Below are 17,244 nucleotides of genomic sequence, written 5' to 3'. Positions count from 1 at the left end.
ATGTATATTAGAGTTATTGTTGTTATATGCTGGCCTGGCTGTGCAGTAAATGCCATATAATGGTATGGTGTTAATGTTTACCAAGAGAGTAAGCCTACCTCAGAATTGTATAAAACGAAGTTATTATTATTATTATACCAGTATTGTGATTGCACTATTTTACTTTATTTTACTTTTTTTGACCACCTGTAATTGCACTGTTTACTACCGTATTTCATACAGTACTTGCTTGCTTGGTTTCAATAAATGAACCCAGTCCATTTTACTGGGTTCAAACTGACAAAATGTTGATTTATTCATTATGATCTGTTTGAAAATTAGAAATATAGGCCTCTCTCTTATACATGCCTCCTCCTAATACAAGCCTGGTATCCGCTACAGTTGAAACAAATACAAGCCGGGGTTACTATTAGAGGAATTACGGTAACCGATAGGGCATCCAGACCCTCATCTGCGCCTTTGTTTACACTGCTTATTTTTATATTCATATCCAATTATATTGCCTATATGTATGTCTTTCTATTACCCGGCCCATTCCTGTACCTCCCCTCCCCCCTCCTGCTATGAACTGTTTTGAGTTTTCTTTTAACACAGGCAGATAATTAGACAATTTAGCTGGTGAGTGTTTCTCAATGTATCCAATGGTTTAAACTTTTCATAGTTCTCAAGTAGACATCTGAACATCCATCTTGTTGTAGGTGCTGAGTAGATTACAATACAATACAATATAAACGTTTTATTATATTACCATTTCATAGGCAGTTAGCAATAAAAGCAGTTAAAATGACACCAGTTTCAACCTGTGTATGGCGTGCAGACCGAGAAGCAGCTCTGTGTAATTGTGTGTTATCCACCCCAGAAGTATTTCCAAGCCCTTTATTTACCAACATTCTGAGTTTGTCTTTTGGTCTCCATTTAAACTTTGACACTGGCAATAAAGACCAACGATGACTACTACAACACTGCTACTAACTGTAGATCTGAAATAAAGGACCAACCACAAGGGGGAGCCAGTTGACCCGACATATCCTGTTCTTGTGTATGAGTGTGACGTTTCATAATCAAGTTCAGTCGGACAACTCAAGTATTGAAATAAGAATTGCATTGAGAATAAATTTAAATACTTTTTATCGTGGTATCAAGGCTATTTCTAAATTCCTCCCTGCGAACCATAAGAGCAGGGAGTTATTTAATTACAGAACCCCACTAGGGGGAACCATACAATATCATATAAAGCCTTATCCTTCTCAGACCAGGAGAAGCAGAGACCACATGTGGATCCTGGGTGTTGGGAGCAAAAAATGCACAAGCAAGCAGCAGGTAAGAGTGAGACACTGGGCTTGCAGTTTAAATACTGTCCTATTAGATGATGTTGTGTTGCAGTTTAAATAGACTGTCCTATTAGATGACATTGTGTTGCAGTTTAAATACTGTCCTATTAGATGGCGTGTTGCAGTTTAAATACTGTCCTATTAGATGACGTGTTGCAGTTTAAATACTGTCCTATTAGATGACATTGTGTTGCAGTTTAAATACTGTCCTATTAGATGGCGCTGTGTTGGTTTAAATAGACTGTCCTATTAGATGACGTTGTGTTGCAGTTTAAATACTGTCCTATTAGATTACATTGTGTTGCAGTTTAAATAGACTGCCCTATTAGATGACGTTTGGAGTTGTTGGAAGTTTCTTTTGACTAGGCTAGCTGCTCCCTACCGTTTTCAGTCCATGCACTAACCTAAGCTAGCTTCTCTCTGGGGCTACTAGACACACCGAAGATGAAACTGATATTGATCGTCTTGTCTCGACTCTGGGGAAATTGGCAAATATGTGTATTTCGCTAAATGTTGGAATGTTCCTTTAAGGGAAAATAAACATTATTTCAGCTCCACCTCTGCAGGCTTACCCACGGCTGCTAAAGGTATGACACCTTGTGGTGTTTTAAAAGTATGACACTGTGTGATGTTTCAAGTTTGACAAATCAGGATAACTTGGCCCACAAACTTTGCAACTGTGTGTAATAAATTATAATTAATTTGCCATAAACTGAACAATTAAAAGTGTTTCTTCAGATCTGAGTTCTCATTGGACCCATTTCCACAAACTAAATAATTCAATGATTTATCTCCAGTATGAATTCTTGTGCGTTTCTTCAGAACTCCCATCCTACTGAATCGTTTTCCACAAACTGAACAACTAAATGGTTCTTTTGACTTTTCATGTGTCGATCCAGATTCCCGCTCTGAGTGAACCCTTTCCCGCAGACCGGACATCGATATGGCTTCTCTCCCGTATGAGTTCTCATGTGTCTCTTCATATCCCCTTTCCTACTAAACCCCTTCGCACAGACTGGACAACTAAACGGTTTTTCAACGGTGTGAGTTCTCATGTGTCTGTGATCTCCCTTCTTGCTGAACCCAGTGCCGCTGTGAGACACCCATTGTCTTTTATGTGCGTTCTTTGATTGCAATGTCTTTAAACCTGACTGAGGTCCTCCACCCTCCTCCCATTCATCACTGTCTTCAGTGTCAGTTCCAAAGCAGTCAGAGTAGAGGAGCTGGCCGTCTCTAGTTGGTTCTACATCACCAGCTGGTTCCGATACTCCACAGTCCTCTCCATCGGATTCTGTTTTCATCTGTTCAGTCGAGGTGCTGGGTAAACAGTACGCCTCTCTGTTTTTCTCCCTCTGGGTTTGAACAGGCTGAAAGGGGAGAGCGTTCTCTTGACCATCTTCACACTTCACTGGATGTCCTGTGATCCTGGAGCCATCAACTCCTTCTAGCCCTTGAAGTAGTGGTCCATCTTTAGTCTGTAGGGGATCTGGTTCCTGGGTTTGTCTGAGCTGTGAGGACCGGGTCTTATTATCCCCATCATTTTCACACGTCACAGAAACCGGATTGAATGGGAGCTCTCCAAAACCAGACGGCTCCAGGTCTTCAAAAGGACTGGGGCTCCTCTCCTGCTGCTCAGGGTGGACGTGGACCTCGTCTTCACACACAAGGAACTGCGGAGGGAGGGCATCTAGAGAGAGGAACAGAAGATTATTCAAACTTTGTTGGTACCTTTACCTATAATAAAAAAGGTAAAGCGTCAAGTCAAACATTTTTAAGTTATACTTTTATCAATCCCCTTGCGGAAATTTTTACGGCATTTTACCCATCCTAACTATTATGGAGCAGTGGGCAGCCACACAGTGCAACACCAGGGGACCAAGTCCAGTTGTAGTGACAGTACCTTGGTCAAGGGCGACGGCAGGAGCTACCCAGAATGCATGTTTGTGGTGGTTCTCCTGGAACGACGTGACTCCATGTAACTTCCTCCAGATATTATTCCTCAAGACATGTTCTAAAACATTTGATTTATGTCAAGGATCACATGACCCCTAAATGGAAAGATTGACAGATAAATTCCCACTGTGGGGCGGCTGGGTGGCGCAGCGGTCTAAGCGCATGACTCTGCATGTATCGGAGGGGACATGCAATAGATTCTTCAACCCTCCCTACGATGACCAGTGGGGGGAACATGCGAGCAACGATCAAGACAGGGGAGGGGGGAATTGGCACGACTAAATTGGCATTGGAGAAAAACACAGAAGGAGGAGGAGAAAAAGTGGATAAAAAAAGATTCCCACTGTGGTCATTGTTAAATAAAATTAAAACTCTTGAAGGTCTTCTTGGGGTCCCCAGACCTACTTTTGAGAACCAATTTACTAGTCCATTTAAAAGGAGCTAGAATATGACCTCGTTAGGGATATCATTCTTACGAAATTCCCCCCAGAACGAGGGACTTTTTCAGGAAGTCAGTGCGTTTGCACTGCAGGGACCAGGGTCTAAGCAGAGGGTCCGGGAGAGGGTCCTACTTTGGGGGTAGGACTTTTCTGAAGTGCAGGGACTTTGGAGGGGGTTGCTTGCGGCGCTGAACATTCAGAATTATCAAGTATTTAATTTCAACTGACATTTTCAAAAATGTGCAGCACAAACCATTTTTTATTGTTAATTGAGCTATGCATTAAAACATTTCCCCCCAGTGAATATTTTAGTATTTGCAGCTCAAGCATTTAAAGATTGCTATTGCCTGGCCCTATGGGCATTACAGCCCTGCAACTGAAATGTATAAGCTGATAAATCTAGTGATCTATGCACAAAAGCAATTATCTTTTTCCAGCAACTCTCTTAGTTACAATTAGATTGTATGAACTAAGCAGGTGAAATGTTTATGCAGCTTAAACATTTAAAGAGCGCTATTCCCTACAGGCAGGGAACAAACTTAACTTTTTGACTTACCAGCCATTTGGCTGGTAGATTTTAAAAACTACTAGCCGGGCAGATTTTTTACCAGCCAAAAATCCAATTAGTATTTATATTGTAACGTTTGGCCACTTTAAATTATTGAACAGAGAGAGAGAGAAGGCAGGCCTGAAAACCTACCTGTTCAAAAAGGCCTTTGACTGTTAGCTTTTTATTTTAATTTTATTGTGCTTTTGTTTTTAAATTGTCTGTTTATACTATGTTTTTAATTAACTATGTTCTATTTTTATCTTATTTTGATTCTGTATTTTATTTTATTTGTTTTACTAATAATTATTTTATTTCTATTTTTTTAACTGTTTTAACCATGTAGTGTAGCACAAAAGTGCATTACAAATCCAATCTATTATTATTATTATTATGTGTGGCTGCCGCCCTGGTGGACATCTGTGCTCTACTGAGTGCACCTTTCTAGTCTAGAGAGAGAGCGCTGATTCCCCGTAGCTGAGCAGCCCAGGTGTTTTGTCAACACAAGTTGGAAGGAACCCTGGAGGAAGCGATATAAGGAAACGAATTGCCAATAAATGTGAAGTTATCTTTGAACCTGTTGCAGGGAATATGCCTCTCCACATATTTGGTCAAATGCGAAATAGTAAAATATCAGAGCACAATCAAAAACGCGATTGCAGCGTTTTCTTGTAGGCTAAAGGGTGATGTAAGACCTCATGTGCGTCTCATGTTACAAACTTGACATCGTGAGCAGAGCGCATCTCATTTACATTTAAAGTCACACACACACACACACACACACACACTTTCAACTCACCATGACCTCGAGCAGAGCGCATCTCATTTACATTTAAAGACACACACACACCAGGGCTCCAGACTAACTTTTTTCACCACCGTCCCAGAACCGTCCCGAAATACAATTTTAACCGTCCCAAAGTGAATGTAACCGTCCCAAAAATCAAATGTCGTTTCTTTACTTTGGTTTTGTCGTCTATAGTTGTTATTGCCATAAGAAACACCATTCAAATGATTAGGAAATAGATTAATTGTATTTATTTGAAATAATTATTTATTTGAACAATAGACCAACAGGTAACAACGGGTAACAACAAAACAACCAATTGAAAGTTTAAACACCTTTCTTGAATACTGTGAGAGTATGTGAATACTTGTGAGAATCAAGTCTCAGTTGTCTCAGTCTTTGTACTGAGGTCTTCGTGACCTGCAGCCACTGCGCCACCATTTAGTCACGGCTTTCACAGAGTCATAGTCCTGTGCAGGAGGGCCATGAACCGATATCTGCAGGAGGCAGTTGAGCATCTCATTGGAGAGGCAGGACCTCCAGTCTGATTTGATCCTCTTCATGCTGGAGAAGCCGCGCTCACAACAAGAGGTGCTCATGGGGAGGACGAGGCTGATCTCTGCAAGCACCTGCATGTGCTGGAACTGACCATCCCTTCCGATGGCACCCTGAGTCAGCCGCTGCCACAGCACCTGGGAATCAAGGTGCCTGTAGCAGCGGGCAATGAGCACCTTGAGGTCAAGCCACTCTCGCCTAGCTGCCTCCACCGATTCAAAGTCCTCACACTCTTTTAAAACTGGATGGAAATGCTCCATGAAGGCATTCAGCTCAGCTGTGCCAAATGTTGCCAGATTGGTGGTGTCTTCTGGCCAGTTGGATATGTCGAATAGTGTGGAGGTTGCCTTCAGAACGCCGGTCTCCAGACTCTTGAAGCGCTCTGAGACAAACTCACAGAAGCTGTTGATGAGGCGAAGCTTCAGTGTGTTGAAGGTGTCATCGTCAGCATTGGTCCTGCTGAGCTGGACACCCTGCCAGATGCTTCCTGGCCCAACCTCTTCCATAAACTGGTGTAGCCTTGGGCCTGGGTTTGTCTAGTTAAAAAAAATAAAAATATAGAAGAATGTTAAGAATATTTTAGTAATTTTTATTACAAAAAAGCCCTTTTAGTAGGCCTATTGAGCTGTGACAATATTAAATACAATTATGTAACTATCAAATATTATTTTAAATATGCATGTCAAAGGTCAGGTGGTGTAAACACATTGCCTATTTTAAAATGAATGTTTTCTATGTATTTCCCATCACTAGAATCAGCTAAATATATCAGCTTTTTGATAAATGTTGGTTTTGGACCCTAAAAAAAATACATCATATATATTATAATAGGATAACGCTTTTGTCCATTTCCATTGTATGTCTCAATATGAATTACCAATATGAATCTATCTAATATTTCACATCTATGCTTTTCTCACCTGCATGGCCACAAGAGCGAGTGTTGTTGTCTGCAGTCCATCCAACACCATCTGCAATGTGAGGCCATCCCGCTGGAACAAGAGGCTGAGCTGCTTCAGTTCTTGCAAGACATACAGCATGAGGTGGATGAATAGCAGCATTTTGTACTGCTTCAGGGACTGCTGCACAAGCTTTGCCCTCCCTTTCATGGCTGCACTTGCCTCCTTGTCAACATTGTGCAATAAACAGGTAACATAGTGGGACATCACGGTATTTGTACATAGTTATTTACAGAGCATGAAGGACATGCTAGGTCCCTTGGTAGTGCAATACACTGTTACTATACTATTTTTAAAGTGACCTTTCCTTTGTGGCCATAAGTGTGGGCGTGTGCAGCATGAGTGAGTGCTTTCTCATGTTAAAGTGGCTGCTAGTGTGCGAGCGTGCACAGCGTGCGTGTCGTGTGTGTGCTAATGTGTGCTTGTGTGTGGAGAGTTCAGTGTTCATTGTTCAAGGCTCTGATGGCCTGGGGGAAGAAGCTGAGCCGAAGCCTCTCTGTCCTAGTAGCTGGTGTTCGCAGGCGTCTGCCTGACCTCAGCAGCTGGAACAGGCTGTTATTGGGGTGGTGAGGGTCTTTCATTATTCTGCAGGCTCTGGATTTGCACCTCTTGTTGTATAGAACCGGCAGGGGAGGTAGTGCAATACCCGTGGTACGCTCGGCAGAGCGCACCACTCTCTGTAGGGCCTTCTTGTCCTGTGCCGTGCTGTTTCCATACCAGGCAGTGATGTTTCCAGTCAAGATGCTCTCTACAGCTCCGGAGTAGAAGGACTGGAGTATCTTCCCCGATACTCTGAACTTCCTTAACTGTCTCAGGTGGTAGAGGCGCTGCTTCGCCTTTTTTACGACTGTGTCTATGTGTGTTGACCATGTCAGATCCTCTGAGATGTGGACCCCCAGGTACTTGAAGCTGCTCACCCTGTCCACGGTGGCCCTGTTTATCCTCAGTGGTGTGTGTGTCTCCTGCTGTCCTCTCCTATAATCCACGATCAGCTCCTTGGTTTTACCAATGTTCAGGAGCAGGCTGTTGTCCTGGCACCAGCGTTCCAGTACCTCAACCTCCTCCCGGTAGGCCTTCTCGTCGTTGTCCGAGATCAGCCCCCCCACCACCACCGTGTCGTCTGCAAACTTCACTATGGAGTTGGAGCTGAACATGGCCACACAGTCGTGTGTGTATATTGAGTACAGCAGGCTGCTCAGAACACAGCCCTGGGGGGACCCGATGCTCAGGGTGATGGTGTTGGAGGTCTGACCCCCCACCCTGACCGCCTGGGGTCTTTCACTCAGAAAGTCCAGTATCCAGGCGCTCAGAGCGGAGCTCAGACCCAGCTCGATCAACTTGTCCACCAGTCTGGTGGGGACTATGGTGTTGAACGCTGAGCTGTAGTCAATGAACAACAGTCTCACATAGCCCCCCTTCTGACGGTCCAGGTGAGAGAGGGTGCTGTGCAGTACTTGGGAGACCGCATCGTCAGTGGACCTGCTTGGCCTGTATGCAAATTGCATAGGGTCCATTATATCACTGGGGAGGGAGGCACAAATGTGATCCTTGACCAGCCTCTCGAAACATTTCATGGCCACAGAGGTGAGTGCCACCGGTCTGTAGTCATTGAGACCTGCTGGGGAGGGTTTCTTTGGTACCGGGATAATGGTAGACATCTTGAAGCAGGCAGGGACCACTGACTCCTTCAGGGATCGATTAAATATGGTGGTGAACACAGGGGCTAGCTGGTTAGCACAGGACTTAAGTATGCGTCCTGTTAGGGCTGGGCGATATGACGATATTATATAAATATCGGGTACAGTTCATTAACGATACACTTTTTAAACGTATCGCGGATATCGTGATGTTTTGCCCTCGCGTTAGAGTCCGCCGCGGCTGAGATGAGACTTACAAGCGCAGTGCTAAATGCTTTCCTCTCTCTCTCGCCTCTCCCTCTCGCAGAAAAAAAAAGTCAGTCACACACACACTTGCCAAAATTACGTCATCTACACGCACATACACGCACGCAAGCGCACACACCTAGCCAGAGAGGCGGTGGTGGCTCGGTGCTAGGGATGCCCCCTGAAACCCAGGAGTAAACTCCGGCGTTAACGGTACTGCTATCTGTAAGTTAGTTTATGAGCGGATTAGCTACGGAGCTAACAGAGTGTACCATGCATCTGCGACGCAACAGTGGCAGCAACAGTGGACACGGAGTAATGTTAACGTTATGTGGAGTTCATACTACACTACACGTATGAACTCGACATAACGTTAACGTTACTCCGTTTCCATGAAGTGTTTAATTAGCAGCAATCTGTTGTTGAAAATGTAACGTTAACCGGAAAACCGGAAATGGAATGAGAGGACAGGAAGCCGTCATGAAGTGGGCTTCTGGCCCTTGTAGTCATATATATTGTAGTCTTTTAGTCTTATTAACTAAAAGATTTTAACAAAATAAAAAGCAGCAGCACTATTGGATAACTGAGTCATGTTTGCTATGTATTTCTTTCTTTAGGGGAGTAGGACATTTGTTTCACAGTTTTAGCATGATGTTTTATAGATGGCTAGGTTAAACACAGGTTTTTGTTTTTAAGAGGGGGGGTTTGATTTGATTGAAGTTTATTTCAAGTATGCAACACAACAAACAAACATCAAGTACAGATATAGCCTTAAGCCGTTCAAATAATAAATGTATACATACATGTAAATAAATAAATAGTTACAATATGTAATCTAATCATCTAAATCTAATCTAATATATAATATAAAAAAACGAAAGGCTAAAATGCTAAATATATAATCTAAGAATCCAATAATCTAAATCTAATATATAATATAAAAATGCTAAATGCATGAGTCTTTTGTCTTTAATGTTCGCTTGCAAACTCAAATACTGTCTTGGTAAGCCTCATAATGAATTGTTTGGGGAAAAAAGGAAAAACATTGTGATGTGTATCGTGTATCGCCGAAAGGTCAGAAAATATCGTGATATCATATTTAGGCCATATCGCCCAGCCCTACGTCCTGTTATTCCATCTGGGCCAGCCGCCTTCCTGGTGTTCACCTGCATAAATGCTCTTCTCACACTGTGTACCGTCAATGAGAGAGCGTCCCCGCCCCCCCGCGGATGCCCCCCCCCCTCCACAACAGCCGGCGCACCAGTGACGTCACTAGCCGTTGAGCTAGCAGCGCCACTGTTTGCACCAAACCGCGCGTAGAAGGTGTTGAGCTGGTCCGCAAGGGAGGCGTCAAGTCAAGAGTCAAGAGTTTTAATTGTCACGGCATACAGGTATACAATGAAATGCGGGTGGTCTTGCCCGCAACGATGTGCAATACAGTGGTACAACATATAATAGAATCAAAAAATGAAAAAACAACATTGTGCAGTGAACAGGTAACAGGTAACATGGAGTGACATCTCGGTATCTGTACATAGTTATTTACAGAGCATATGGGACATGCTAGTTAGCTTTGGTAGTGCAATACACTGTTCCTGTTATTCTAATTTAAAGTGTCCTTTCCTTTGGCCATAAGTGTGCGTGTGTGCGACATGAGTGTGTGCCCGCTCATGTTAAAGTGTTAAGTGGCTGCTCGTGTGTGAGCGTGCACAGCGTGCGTGTCGTGTGTGTGTTCATGTGTGCTTGTGTGTGGATAGTTCAATGTTCTGAGCACTCAATGTTCATTGTTCATGGCTCTGATGGCCTGGGGGAAGAAGCTGAGCCTAAGCCGCTCTGTCCTAGTAGCTGGGGTTCGCAGGCGTCTGCCTGACCTCAGCAGCTGAAACAGGCTGTTATTGGGGTGGTGAGGGTCTTTCATTATCCTGCAGGCTCTGGATTTGCACCTCTTGTTGTATAGAACCTGCAGGGGGGGTAGTGCAATACCCGTGGTACGCTCGGCTGAGCGCACCACTCTCTGTAGGGCCTTCTTGTCCTGTGCCGTGCTGTTTCCATACCAGGCAGTGATGTTTCCGGTCAGGATGCTCTCTACAGCTCCTGAGTAGAAGGACTGGAGTATCTTGCCCGATACTCTGAACTTCCTTAACTGTCTCAGGTGGTAGAGGCGCTGTTTCGCCTTCTTTACTACTGTGTCTATGTGTGTTGACCATGTCAGGTCCTCTGAGATGTGGACCCCCAGGTACTTAAAGCTGCTCACCCTGTCCACGGTAGCCCCGTTAATCATCAGTGGTGTGTGCGTCTCCTGCTGTCCTCTCCTATAATCCACGATCAGCTCCTTGGTTTTACCAATGTTCAGGAGCAGGCTGTTGTCCTGGCACCAGCGTTCCAGTACCTCAACCTCCTCCCGGTAGGCCTTCTCGTCGTTGTCCGAGATCAGCCCCACCACCACCGTGTCGTCTGCGAACTTCACTATGGAGTTGGAGCTGAACTTGGCCACACAGTCGTGTGTGTAGAGTGAGTACAGCAGGGGGCTTAGAACACAGCCCTGGGGGGACCCGATGCTCAGGGTGATGGTGTTGGAGGTCTGACCGCCCACCCTGACCGCCTGGGGTCTTTCACTCAGAAAGTCCAGTACCCAGTCGTCGTCGCTCCCCATTGAGGGGGCGCTGACTTTGTAGTCAGTTATAGTCCTCAGTCCCTGCCATAAGCCTCTTGTGTCATTCTGTGCCATTTGTGCCTCCATCTTGTCGGCATACATCCTCTTAGCAAGTTTAACAGCCTTGCTCCGATACCATATGACGTAATTTATCAACACTGCGGACGTTGGGCTCTGTGGCTCTGCAGATATACCCTACTCGCATTATAAAACAAACGTGTGCTTAATCGACCGTGAATTAAAGTGTCAAAGCCATTTGTCATTTTAACAGCAGAACAGATACTTTCTTAAAATGCCATCGTCCCGACAGAGCGCTGTTGACGGGGAGCTCTTTGGGTTCGCTTGGTGGCTGGTGTTATTAGCATTGAACAGCTAACCGAAAGCTAGCTTTAACGTTACCTTGGCTAAAATTGGGGCTATTCATAATCCAGCAATAATGGCTGCAGACCTGCAAGCAAAGTAGAGCAAGTTGGCAAAGGAGTATTCCAAGTTAAATCACATTTTCACCAGTAACGTTAGTCTTTCCATCTACCGGTAGCTCATGCTAGCTAACCTAGCTCACGTTAGCGTCATCACTGATCGACCACCTCGCGTACACAATTAATGACATGTTGTGGACAGCATATCGGTGACAATGTTTAGCTTTTAGTGCCAAATGATAAGAGTCTGAGGCGGAGTCTCAAAAGAGAATGTTGAATATTTATTGTGCAAAAATCACAACAACAGAGCCAATGGAGCCTTCTTGTGGAAGCAAGTGCAGCAACGAATAATGTCCGTGTGGAACTAATGTGCCAACAACCTTTCCGTGGGTGAACTCATTGAGATAGTTTTCAATTACTGATACTAATACTAATCTATACAATCACCTGTTGTTGAATAAATACCATTACTTTATAGTTATTACTAAAAAAAAACAGTATATATAAAACAGTAGCTGTATAAAAAAAATAATAATACGTTTTATAATTTATATATTTTTTTTTATTTTTTAATTATTTTAATGTATGCACTGGTATCGGATCAGTATCGGTATCGGCCGATACCCAAAGCTTAGGTATCGGAATCGGATCGGGAAGGAAAAAATGGTATCGGAACATCTCAAAGTAGATAAAAAAAAAAAAGTGTAGTGGGCAGAGTACGGACACTTAAAGTTAAATATGACTTCACTGGCTTTATCATTGCAATACTCAAGTTGCAATATTCACTTGATCGTTTGTAAAGTCAAGTGCACTGCTTATAATCCCATCACTATTTGCATATCACTTTTCCTCAAACAGAGCTACATCAGGCCTGTACAGTGCGACATATATATCGCACGTGCTACAGCAACAGCGGTCTGTGCGATGGATGGATTTACTTCAGTAGCACTGGTGCGATAGGGATTCGGTTCATATAGATACTCTTATTTTGAAAATCCTGTAGCGGGTCTCATTTCTGCCCACGCGCAGCTCCAGCTAGGCTCCGAAAGCTAGCAACGTTCAGGTGCATATGATAATCTTATTTTGAAAAAACTCTTGTGACAACTCGACGAGTCATATCCGCCCTATCCGTGCGCCTTCTGCAAGCAGAGCAGCGCGTTGGTCGGTTGCTGCGCACTGCTGCGTTAACACAGCAGTGCGCCTACACGTCCCGAAATAAGTCCGTGGTGGGTTTTTTTTCTCGCAACGGGTCAAATGCATCTACATGCTTTGCACCGTCGCCATTCCTTTATGCGCACATTGCCCGAAATGAACGTTTATGTACCATTACAATCACTACAACGTTAGCAAGCTAACAAGCTAATCCTGATCACAGGCAGAGCCAGCAGACACAGTGTGGACTGGGGAAAGGGAAATGGGGGGGCACTCTCTCCCCTTCCCTGTGTGTGTGTGCGTGCGTTTGGAAAGATGATGAAGTCACTAGTCAGGACAGGAGTATATTATAGTACTGAGGATGGACAGATAATGTTGATATTCAAATATAAACAAGTTTCGAGAGGAGTGGAAGTTTGAAGACAGACTAGACTACAATATGATGCAGGGGTGGTGAGTTGAAACAGTGTGTGTGAATGAATGAATGAAAACTTTATTTAACAGATTGCAGAATGGGTACAGTACAGTACGGCTCAATACACACAATTGTTAAGGGGATGCAGACCTGAGAAAGACGTTTGTCTTGTTTACATCAGGGTCCCCCATTGTGTGTGTGTGTGTCCCAACCGACCCCACTTCTATGTTTCAATAAATTATTTGCATTTAAAACTATTAACGCTGACTCATTCCTTCAGTCCACTCAAAATTATGCTAATATTCCTTATGTTGTTTATGATATTAATTGAAAATAGCATATGAGAGTATCATAGTAATAATAACACATGGCGATATACTAAATGACAGCCAAACATGGCACTGCAACTAAATAACACAAATACAATAGGCACATTTGTGACTGTTACAAATATAACACGTTTTATACTTGTGCTACAAGATTTTGGCCTGTGCTACAAAACTATAAACCTCTGTAGCACCAGTGCTATGTGCAAAAAAAGTTAACGTACAGCCCTGGCTACATAATCTGACACGTCATTGCATTTGCACGTGACCCGTTATGCCAAATTAAGGGTTCTTATGGGTTTCCCTAATTGAACCTGCCAGGTCACTTTGGCATAGCAAATCACCAGCAATGCGGTCAAGTGTCAGATTACATAGCTGTTTGAGCAAAAGCCAAATTTACAGTCCCTTAATTTTGCCTCAACCACATAGTATGAGTTTGTGAGAACATAACAGGCCAGAAAACAAATGCTCACCTTTACTTAATGTAAAGACATGAAATTACTTTGTTGACTTTGATATTGGCAGTGAAGTTGCAATATTCTATCATACTATATAGCACTGCATATTCCTCAAACTGAGCTAAGTAATCTGTAACATGATTGCATTTGCAGGTGACTTGCCATGCCAAAATAATCATGCCTTCAGTCGGTCCTCATCAACACGTTTGAGTGCAACTTCCACTAGGATCAAATGGTAAATACCAGTAGTAAACACAGACAGGTTCCATGATACCCAAGTTTATGAGTTATGACTTTTCACTGACCCTTCTCCTTACGTGGTGCAAACATACTTCATGAACATTGTGTACCATGAAACATCATTGGAAACATGATGTTGACATGCTGGGATTCCTAAAGATAGCTCAAAACCACCTGCATCATGAAATGAAGGCTGAATATGATGCCTTACATATGATTGGTGCTGACTTTACTTACCTAACTACCTGGAGGGGAGAGATGGTAGAGGTAAACGGTACCCTATCCCCCCCCCTCACAGTGAGCTGTGGTGTTCCACAAGGAAGCATACTAGGGCCGCTACTCTTCCTAATTTATGCAAATGACATGTCGTCAGCCTGTGACTGCAACTTGTTCCTGTTTGCGGACGACTCAGCCCTGCTGGTCTCTAACAAGAACAAGTTGCAGGTTGAAAAAACCCTCAGCACGGAACTAGGCAAAATCTGCATATGGCTCGCTGATAACAAACTATCATTACACATGGGCAAAACAGAGTCCATTCTCTTCGGTTCAAATAACAAACTCAGCAAGACCGACGGCTTCTCAGTCACAGTGGGTGACAATATTGTCACAAGGAAAGACGAAATTACCTACCTGGGTTCCATCCTAGAGGCAAATCTTTCCTGTGACAAAATGGCATCCAATGTAATAAAAAAAGTCAACCAACGAACTAGATTCTTGTACCGGATCTCCTCTCTGGTAAACAAGAATACCCTGAAGACTCTGGCAGGAGCACTCATTCAAGGGTACTATGACCAGTGGTGCAGTGCTGGTATAACTCGGTATAACGGCGTTATACCTCGGTCACTGAGGCTGAAGTACGCGCAATCGCTTTTTACATGGCATTATCCAACCGGACTCCCGGAGAAGCATGCAGCTGCAGAGCCGCAGAGCCAGCGGCGCTCTCTGGGCCGCGCGCTGACGGCCGCGCTGTGAGGCAATAGTATCCAGCTGCAGGACGAGAGCAGCCAAAAAAAACTGTGCATGCGCGCGCACACGCGCGTGGAGCGTTTGACCTACTGTCAATTTGCCACTGCACCACTGACTATGACTATGCGTGCACCTCATGGTACCAAAGCACCTCAAAGGCGCTTAAAACAAAATTACAAACATCACAAAACAGACTGGTCAGACTACTACTTGACCTGAACCCCAGAACCCACCTCACCCCTGCCCACTTTGACAACCTAGGATGGCTTAGAGTAGACGACAGAGTACAGCAACTTGCAATGGGCCTGGTCTACAAGATACACTATACGACCGGGGTGCCCATGTACATGTCAAAATACTTCCCAAAGGTCAGTGAATACCACAACCACTACACCAGAGGAAGCTCAACAAATCATGTTAAACCCAGATTCGGCTCAAACAAGGGACTAAACACGTTTCGCAATTATGCCACAACAATGTGGAACGCCCTACCCAAAGCTGTAAAGGAATGTGAATCCCTGCCCACATTCAAAACCGCTCTTAAAGAGCACCTACGGGAGGCTGCAATTCGAAACTGGCCACCGTAAATGCCCAAAACCCCCACCACCTCCTAATAGACAGTCTCCTCCCCACCGCATGTATTCCCTCCCCGCCGTATGTATATTTCCCTCCCACCCACCCACCCCCTCCTAATGTACAGTCCCCTCCCCATCATATGTATATACTCTGTCAGGATCTAGGGGTAACAGTACTGTATATTTGAATACCGCTTATGTCACAAATGTATCAGTACTAAATACCTATATGTCCCTATGCCATAAATGTCATGTATGTTGTGTATGTTATAAATGTCTATATGAATTGAAAATGGGGGACCCTGATGGAAACAAGACAAACGTCTTTCTCAGGTCTGCATCCCCTTAACAATTATTTAGCCGTACTGTATTGTACCCATTCTGCAATCTGTTAAATAAAGTTTTCATTCATTCATTCGCCCGAACGCCATCACCTCGTATAAACCCTTTGGTCACGTGATACATTTCCGACTTGAAGAAGACCGACCGAATGCACCATGACGTTTTCCTATGTGTTTCGATCATTTAAGTTACCACTTATTTTGGCATAACAAATCACCTGCAAATGCAGTGCAAGTGTCAGATTACGTAACGCTAGCTCTATTTGAGGAAGAGCCATATGAAAAAAGTTTAATATAGCAAATATCATAATATGGGCCGTTCAATTTCCAATGGTGGTGTTTGGCTTGTCCTTCCTCCCGTGTAGATAACCAGATGGATTGGATCCGGATCCGAAATGCAACCAAAGGCTTTGGCTGCATTTCGGATCCAAATTCGCAGCGAAAACTAAGTATTCCATCTGGATTCGAATGCTGCACCGAATTCTATGTAGTCACACGTCCTAGTCGAAAATAATTTTGGAATTCTAGGTTCCCAGTCAGCGCCCTAGGAAGTTGTTTACTTCCGACATTGTGAAATGGTCGGCTGGTCTCCGTCAATAAGATACATGGTGTGAGAATAACTTCACGTTCAAAGGACTATGTAATGTTTACAAACCTGTTCTCATCTCAGGCATTAGCAGATTCAGCAGTTTACGCTGGCGATTAATCTCTCCTTCATATTCCACAACAACTCTTTCAAAGAACCCAAATATGTCTTCAACGGCTGCAGTTAGTCGCTCATTAACTACCAATCTCAGTATTTGTATTCTAGACATTTTCCAAGAATCAAATAAGACAATTATGATTCGCTCCGAAGCTAAACCATTAGCTACTGTGTTTCGTAGCCTGTGTGTTGTGTTCATCCAGCGAAAACAAGATGATGTCTTCCGGCCCGACTTCTTCAAAATAAAAGCACGATTTTGCACAATATTACGTTAAAACTAACAATTATCACACAAAAACAGATTTGTGTTGTAAATATTTGTTGACATCTGTTATGTGCAAAATAAAGCTTTTTTTGTATGAGAATGGTTAGTTTTAACGTAGTTCCCCCCTGTATAAATGGCATTTATTGGACTGTAGGTTTTACTTAACATAATTTGATTACTGTGTGTTATACCTTCATCTGTTGTCCTGCTGTGTTACACATGCATCTGTTGTCCTGTAGTGTTACTGTGTTACACCTTCATCTGTTGTCCTGTAGT

General features: G+C 43.6%; 1 long non-coding RNA gene across 1 annotated transcript; it reads right to left on the bottom strand.

Moving 5' to 3' along the window:
• Window positions 1-721: 721 nt before the first annotated feature.
• On the bottom strand, window positions 722-16,890 carry LOC311231891. Its single transcript, XR_014619887.1, has 2 exons — window positions 16,656-16,890; window positions 722-3,018 (listed from the first exon to the last, which is right to left on the bottom strand). It is a non-coding gene; the product is annotated as an uncharacterized lncRNA (long non-coding RNA).
• Between the last annotated feature and the right edge of the window lie 354 nt (window positions 16,891-17,244).

This window comes from Notolepis coatsorum (genome assembly GCF_963971535.1).
Source record: "Notolepis coatsorum genome assembly, chromosome: 7".
NCBI classification, from domain to species: Eukaryota; Metazoa; Chordata; class Actinopteri; order Aulopiformes; family Paralepididae; genus Notolepis; species Notolepis coatsorum.
Note: the sequence above shows the minus strand (reverse complement) of the source record. Positions and strands in the feature narration are given on the sequence as shown.